Here is a 7,948-nt window from a genome sequence, read left to right as displayed (position 1 = left end):
TTTCCGACTGTTTCTAAAAGGACTGCGAGTGTCTCCTGACATCTGACGATTTATTAATATTAGTAGAATTCGCGGCATTATTATTATTCCTATTGATAAAATATGAATAATCTCTCTCATTAGTACTATTGCTCAATAAAATTCATCAAAATTTCATAGATCTATAAAATTAATAAAGTTTTGTAGATGTAATGCGTCTAATAAGACTGTTCATTGCTAACAACAAATTAAAACGAAAGTTAGTTTTTGCAAAGCAAATCTACCCTTATTCTCTCTGTTGTTGAATTCCTTACATATTTGTAAAACTTTAACAATGTAGTTTTGTGTATTATTCTTTTGTATTGCTCAATGATAAGACAGTGTAGTGATTTCCTATAGTTCATTGTTTGTAGGTACTTGAGATCAGTGATAGGATTGTCTCACCTCTGCTCCACATCTGGTTGTATTCACCTTAATCTCTACTGTTACTTTTATGGATCGTCTTGGCATGGACTGGAGGTGAGTCAAGGTCTGACAAATATATTAGCGGTGGGAGGCTTTACACTCCCCCATCTCACTAGCCTGTCTTGACAAATTGTTGTTTTTGCAGATTTGTCCCCCGTCGAGCGAGCAACACAACAGCTTGTCACAAGACGTACTGCACCTGATGCATCAGCTGCACTTATAATGAGTTGTTCGCTTCCGTCTATGCGGCTTGGTTGCGATGTTATGTCGGTCGCTCCATTGGTAATCATAACAAATTTCGCACAAAAGTCCATGTAGAAAAAACAAGTTTACAACGTTTAACCAGCGACCAGTCTCTGCGGTAAACTTTAGTAGAATTTAAGAATAAAATAAATTGGAAATAAAATCCACAAGAACAAATAAAACTGACTGATACAAAAATAGAAACAAAACTGACTGAGCGAACAGTCAGTTTAGTCGCTGTTGTTGCCTAAGTTCTCAAGTTCTACTAAAGTTTACCGCAAAGACTGGTCGCTGGTTAAACGTTGTAATTATATTTTTTCTACATAAATTTTTGCGCGAATTTCGTTATGATTACCGATGGAGCGACCGACATAACATCGCAACCAAGCCGCTAAAACGGAAGAGAACAACTCCCTAGAAGCGTAGCTGATGCATCAGGTGCAGTACGTCTTGTGACAAGCTGTCGTGTTGCTCGCTCGACAGGGGAACAACTCCAAACAACAACAGCTTGTCAAGACAGGCTATTATCCCACCAGTAATTGCCTTTTCATCTAAATAAGCTACTGAATTTGGCACTAGTCCAAACATAGTGTGCCAGCCTTCCATAAATAGCGTAGGATGAGTAATTTACTTAGTCTCTGTACAGGTATAGTGTAGGACACCTGGTTGAGTCAGTGTAGAAGGCTATGTTCTGCTGACAAGTAGATATGTTTTCATAGGGCTGTAGTAGAGTAATGGTTGTGTGACACCTCATATAGTAATCTGTGTCTGCATATGAAGTAACAGATAAACAAGACCTTTATGCACCTAGGAGTTTGACTAGTTTTTGATTTCAGGGAATCCTGCTGAACCAGTTTTCTTTTATCAAGGTTTTTCTTTTTGATGCAGAAAACAAAAATGGTTTTTGTAACTTGTATTTGGTTACTTGTATTTAAAGTATATATTTGTGACACTGTACACACAGTACTATATAGGTGTATACAATGTTTATACTTTACTATATTAGTTACAGACATACCTCTACAAATGAGTACTTCAACATGCGAGATACTCAAGATACGAGCTGACTTTTTAGCAAGTTCCTTCCTTGAGATACGAGTAACCTTTGAGATACAAGCCGTTTCTCGATGGCCACTATATGGCCAAGTATGCAAAGGCCGCTTTTGACAACAGGATCCTTCAGTATTTCTCTTTGAATCCATTTAAAGAACACTTTTCAAACGGTTGGCTAAAAGTTATCCACAATGTCTGTCTTGAAAGTAAAATCTCCATAAAGTAGTGTACATAATGATGTTACATTTTATTGCAGATCATAAAAACTGAATAGGTATTTGTTAGTTTTAGGGCGCATGTTCGGAATTGCAACAATTAAATACACCATGTTACTCATAATATCATGTTCAAGCGTTTTTTTTACGGCATACTTATAGATTAATTTGTAGTTTGATATTTTGAATAGGAAATATTGCCTTGAGACACGAGTAAATTGACATACGAACTCAGTCTCGGAATGTATTAAGCACCTATGTCGAGGTATGACTGTAATATACTTGAGTGTGATAGGCCTACATATGGGTATGGTATATACCTGTATACGGTTGTGCTGCACGATAAACCGATATCATTCGATGTGACGATTTATTTCCGTGGATGATTTTATACTTTGTCAGTTTTCAAGTCGATATGAATATCAAAACCGATATTTTATTAAGATATCGGCGTAATTTATTTTGCAAAACTTGAGTTGTCCACTCTTCTGATTGAAAGAGAGGACAATTTTTTTTAACTGATTTTGACCAATATCCTTTCATATCATTCATGTTGCAGCCTAACATTATATATTGATACAAGACAACTCCAATGTTCGATAATTTTCGATATTTGATATATTTAGAAACCAAATAATCAAATATACATGCAAAGATATCGTGCAGCACTAGTATACGGTATGTACCCATGTATGGTATGTACCTGTATAGCAGCCTGTGTATGAGCCTATGTTTGGTATGTACTCACTGGTTCATGGTACACGCTTGTAGATGCTATGCACCCATGAATGGTATGCATCTGTGTATGCTATGCTCCCGTGTATACTATGCTCCCGTGCATGGTGTGCGTGCATATATGGTATACACGCGTGTACGGTGTGCGCGCATGTATGGTGTAAGTTAATACATTATATGGTATGCTCCCAACTATGGTATGCACCCATGAAGGGTCTTCGTCCATGTATTGTTGGCCATTAATTGAGTTGCTGTTGTCTTCTTTTGGTGATTGGCAGTTAGCGTTAACATGTGGACAATGCCAAGTGTTACCCGTTACCTTGTGCCATTATTTAGCGTGTTGGAACATTGGATTTTAACAGTTGTTCTCTATACTAATTTGTAGATATGACTAGCACTAGTTAATCCACTTGAAGACTCGCTTCTGTCCACCACTACTACTACTTACAGTAAGTATGGCTGCCTGTATTAGTCACAGTATTATTACCTGTTGTTAACATATGCTTGTACTGCACACTTGAATCTATTCATATTTTTGTAGCCTCAGGGTTTCAACCATAGACCTGTACATTTTATGGTAAGCCTTGTAGCTTTACCCTTTAACTCCTATGGGTTAAGCTAAAAGGCTAAAGGCTTTTAGCTTGCCAGTATTCCCGGCTGCTAGGTGTCAGAAACTCTAGCAGCCGAAATACTGGCATTCACATGGCTCTGTTTACTAAAGCTGTTTAGGGTAACAGCCTAACCAACCAAATTAATTCTTGCAAACTAGGTTAGACCAGAAATTTCGCTTCCATTTGTAACAGATTTCAGATATCTTTACTCTCTTTGTTTCAATAACAAATTTTATTAGAACGCTGTCGCGAACAAACCGATACGACTTGTTTGGTGATAGGTCATGAATGATTGCGATGCAAATACAGGACATGATGATACTAAACTACAATTATCCAGTTCACTCTGATTCATGAAACAATGATGATCGTGTGTTCGATGGAAATGATGCTAATGTAATTGTGTTTTAGCCCACAACGGTGAAAGACTGTTTTTTGCTGTTTGATGACATTTCCTCTAAGTTGCCCGTCTTTTTTTACTTTTGTTTTACCGAATATCATTGCATTATGAACACATTTAGATATATTTAAAAAAAGTTTCAAAACCTGAGCTCGTTAGACATATTGCCCAGGGGTACTGACACCCATTGACAAGGTCATCTAGAGTTCAAATGGTTAAGGTTGTTAATCCAATACCTATTCGTAGGCGTGTAGCATTCAGTTTTTAGTCATAGACCTATTTATATCATTTTAGAATTAATATTTAGTCACCCTTAGCTTTATATATTCCGTCGTAGAGGTATCCATTGGTTGATTGTTTTCATGGCTCTGTAAAATGACCCCTGATTGGTCAATTGTTAGAATTTTTTCTGTACCCATCTTGTTCATTTTAATTGTGTATGTCTAGTGGGGTCCTACCACACAAAGCTGTCGTCAGAATAGTCACTTTTAAAATCACTGTCGTCACTTTTAAAATCACTGTCGTCACTTTTAAAATCACTGTCGTCGCTTTTAAAATCACTGTAACATTTTTCAAGTTGGTAACCAAAACAACCTCTTTCTTCACATTCGTTATTTTAATACAAATATATATACTGGTAGCACTGGGTTGCGTTAAAAATCTGAAACTCGCTCAGTTTGAACTTCTGCTAACCAAAAGCATGGCTCAACCAGCGACCTTCACAAACATATTAGTGATGTTTGGGAGCGTTGCTGATTACTCCGCGAAGAGTGACAGCCGTCTTAGGGTTTTAGAGCTATATTTCTTGTAGTGAAAATAGACCGAGATTGTCTTTATTAATCACTGTCAGTCACAGACTTGGAAACGCATTTGCTGTTAATGTTGTGGCGTTTCATTGCTTTAATTATTTGGCAGTCTATAAATGCTGGGCCAGATGCTTCAAACCAAAACTAGTGAAGCTTCGGTTGACCGTGGTGATTTATGAACAAATAATAAGTTAGTAAAGATACGGCTACACGTAACGAAATTTCTGTTGGTTTTAACCAAAATCACGAAATGATTGAAACAAACAGAATTATTCTGCGCTGCTAGAATCGTGCTAGCGAGCACGATCTCAGCAGCTTTTGCAATTAGTATAGTCCAAGAGACGTATAATGACACACAATAAAAGTATAAGTGCAAATCAACATAGTACACACGATGCAACTGCTTAGATTGCGTTATTGAATGTATTTATTGTTTGAGCGTTATAGCTACAATTTGTTTATTTTGTAATTATATTTATTTTTAGCAGCAAAAGTTTTGTGGTAGAGAATGTGGACATCTCTAACGCAAACAAGTCAGTTGCATCGTATTTACTATGATAACTTTCTGTAATATTTTTCTGTGTGTAACATTATGTTTTCAGACTACATATATCTTAAAATGTGCTAGAGTTGTGCTCACTAACCAACAATAGCGCGACTTAAACAGTGACATCGTGTGTTCTATGTTGAAATGCTTTTGTATTTTTATTGCGTGTCGTTATACGTGTCTTGGACTATACTAATTGCCAAAGCTGCTAGAATCGTGCTCGCTAATAATGTGTTTAATATGTTAAAAGCGTTTCGTCGACAAACTCGGTGGGCATGCACAGCTCAAATAATTCTGTGAATTTCGACCGATTAATTCTGCGTTTTTCGTGATTTCGGCCAGAACTCAGAACCAACGAAAAATTCGTTATGTGCAGCCGTACCTTTAGTAATCCCACTTACCCTAGGACACTTATATTTTGCTAGTATTTAGTTTCGTGAGTAGCTCACAGAGTAAAATTTCAAAGCAACTTAATTTCGCAGCTCTGATGAGTGCGAAAATATAGTGATGTGAAAATAAATGCAGTGGAACAAACATAATTATATTCCTCAGGTTCAGTTCACCGATAAAAAAAATTTCAATTTGCGACTAGTTTGTAATTGTGAACCGCAGGTAGAATGGTATGGGCAAGGTCGATAATGCAATTTGATCGCTTGCTGCCATTTGTTTCTTGGACTATCAACAGACCAGTTTTCACTGGGGCAGCTGGCCGGCTGAGCCGCCCCAACTTTTTGGGAATTTTTTACGGTAAGTACAGTCCAACTCGAAAAACTCGCCCTCAGATAAAATGTAACATTTCATCTCAAACACAAGGTCAACTCAAACGGATTTGTTTGGTCAGTTCTAACGCATTGATAAATTTCTTCAGATAACTCGACCTCAACATCCTATATTCGAAAAGTTATTTGCCCAACGGCCATGGACGCGGTTTTTATCGCTGTAGAATGTCACTTCATTCCAAGCCATAGAGACAAACATCAACTTCTAGTAGTTCTTAGGCATCATTATTATCATCATCAGAGGCAAAATATTTTTGTTAACGACTTTTATAAAGGTTTGCAAAAGATTAGGTTTTATCAATCACCCGCTTGGCCGTGTCCCATCGAAAGCGTAAAAAGCCTCCGAATGAACTTGAAATAAAATCCGCAAAATTGATCTTTGTTAAAACGCTCAAAAGGAAGATATGTTTTTTTTTTTCTGAGCGTATTAACTGCGGTCATGTTTTTTCTATTTTAATTTAAAAACGTCTCGTCAGTCACATCACTTAAAACAAAACAAATCTCAAAAAATTACAAGTTATTGAAGAGGTGTCAGTGGTGAATCCAAACCTTTTCAGAGCCATGCTGCTTGTGTAGTACTACGAGTGTCAGTGCATGTGTCTTATTTTCTTTCAACACACGGTGCTCACTGCATTGATTGATGTCCCCAGCAAACGATAACGCTAACTAATGCATGTGCATTGACATCAAATTCCTATCATTATAAATAATTCCTAATGGGAAAATAATCCTAAATAATTGCAAAATAATAACGTAATAAATTTTGACAGTCAAATTATTTTGTCAGTTCATATTTTAACGATGCTATAGTGGTCGTTAAAAACGTTAAAATAAATGTTGTTATAAAATTCAATTATACAGTATCAATGAACAAAGCTATTTAGTTTCGCTTTTTCGCTCGTTTGTTATGATAGTTTAGTTTCGCACATGAAACTTTCGCGAGAGGATGACACCGCGAAAACGTGAAAGTTAGATGCCGCGAATACATAAGTGTCCTAGGGTAGACAATCCTTGTCAACTCGTCACCTACATTGATAAATGGTTGTCTCGTCTGTCACGTTTTAAATATCCCTGTCTTCGGGTCGTCAGAATTGTCGCAAAGCATGGGAGGACCCCCTCTAGTGTCTTATAGACCTATTCTATATATCCATTGTCACTTTATATTCTCAGAACCATTTCATTCCTTTTTTAGAGTCGCGTTCCTATGGCTGACATAAAATCAAACCCTTATCGCTCAGTACTCGAAAAGAAAAACTGACAGCGTAGATGTAACAAAGAGATTGCCTCTCTGAAGGCAGGTCAAATTATAGTTCATTAAATGACACTTTATCCATGTATTACTATAGGGTCAACTCATAGACGGATTGACTTCATATTCATTTATAGCCTCATTTTCTCTCCAATATTAGTTCTGGCTAGTTTTGACGCTTACAAATGGCCGGTTTGTATACTCGGACTTTTTAAATTTATATGATATTTGTCACTTGAAAAAAAAATTTTTGACAAAAAAATTGGTGTTTTTGCAATTCTGCCAGATTCTTTGTTACATGCTCATATAAGTAAACACGTGATGAGTAATTTCATAAAACTATCATGAAGCCGTTTCACTCTATTGATATATTTCAATAGAATTTACTCAATGTCAATAGTATGCAGGAATAATAGGAAACTGACTGTAGTTTACTATGAATATTGAAATTATAGAGAAATACAGGTCTATGACTATTAAACATACTCTGATGTTAGCGGCTTACCTCCTTGATCTCTTGTTTGTCAAATGTATAACCAATAGGTGGAAGGATAAACATTATTGTCGGAGATCATACTAACCATTGCAGCATCGAGAGTGTACCATCATGAAGTCTTAGAGCCTAACCACAAAATACAAGTCTCTGTGATTGTGAGAGCCACTCGTAAATTGTAAGCGAGTCTTTTCAATGACAACAGAAGAAATTGAAGCAATCTTTTTTAGATTTAGCATGCATTGATGTCTTCTCAATAATACCAGTTGTTCTCTAATTATAAGCCAAAAACGGCATTCCAACGTTGAGAAACAAAACACTAGATAAAGTAAAAATGGCATGGCTTGATGTTGTGTGTATAACTACATATGTG

General features: G+C 36.5%; 1 long non-coding RNA gene across 1 annotated transcript; it reads left to right on the top strand.

Annotated features, from left to right (window-relative positions):
• The first annotated feature begins 380 nt into the window (after positions 1 to 380).
• On the top strand, positions 381 to 7,217 carry LOC137398946 (uncharacterized). Its single transcript, XR_010979075.1, has 3 exons — positions 381 to 498; positions 3,076 to 3,139; positions 7,026 to 7,217. It is a non-coding gene; the product is annotated as an uncharacterized lncRNA (long non-coding RNA).
• The last annotated feature ends 731 nt before the right edge of the window (positions 7,218 to 7,948 follow it).

This window comes from Watersipora subatra, chromosome 6, assembly GCF_963576615.1.
Source record: "Watersipora subatra chromosome 6, tzWatSuba1.1, whole genome shotgun sequence".
NCBI lineage: Eukaryota > Metazoa > Bryozoa > Gymnolaemata > Cheilostomatida > Watersiporidae > Watersipora > Watersipora subatra.
Note: the sequence above shows the minus strand (reverse complement) of the source record. Positions and strands in the feature narration are given on the sequence as shown.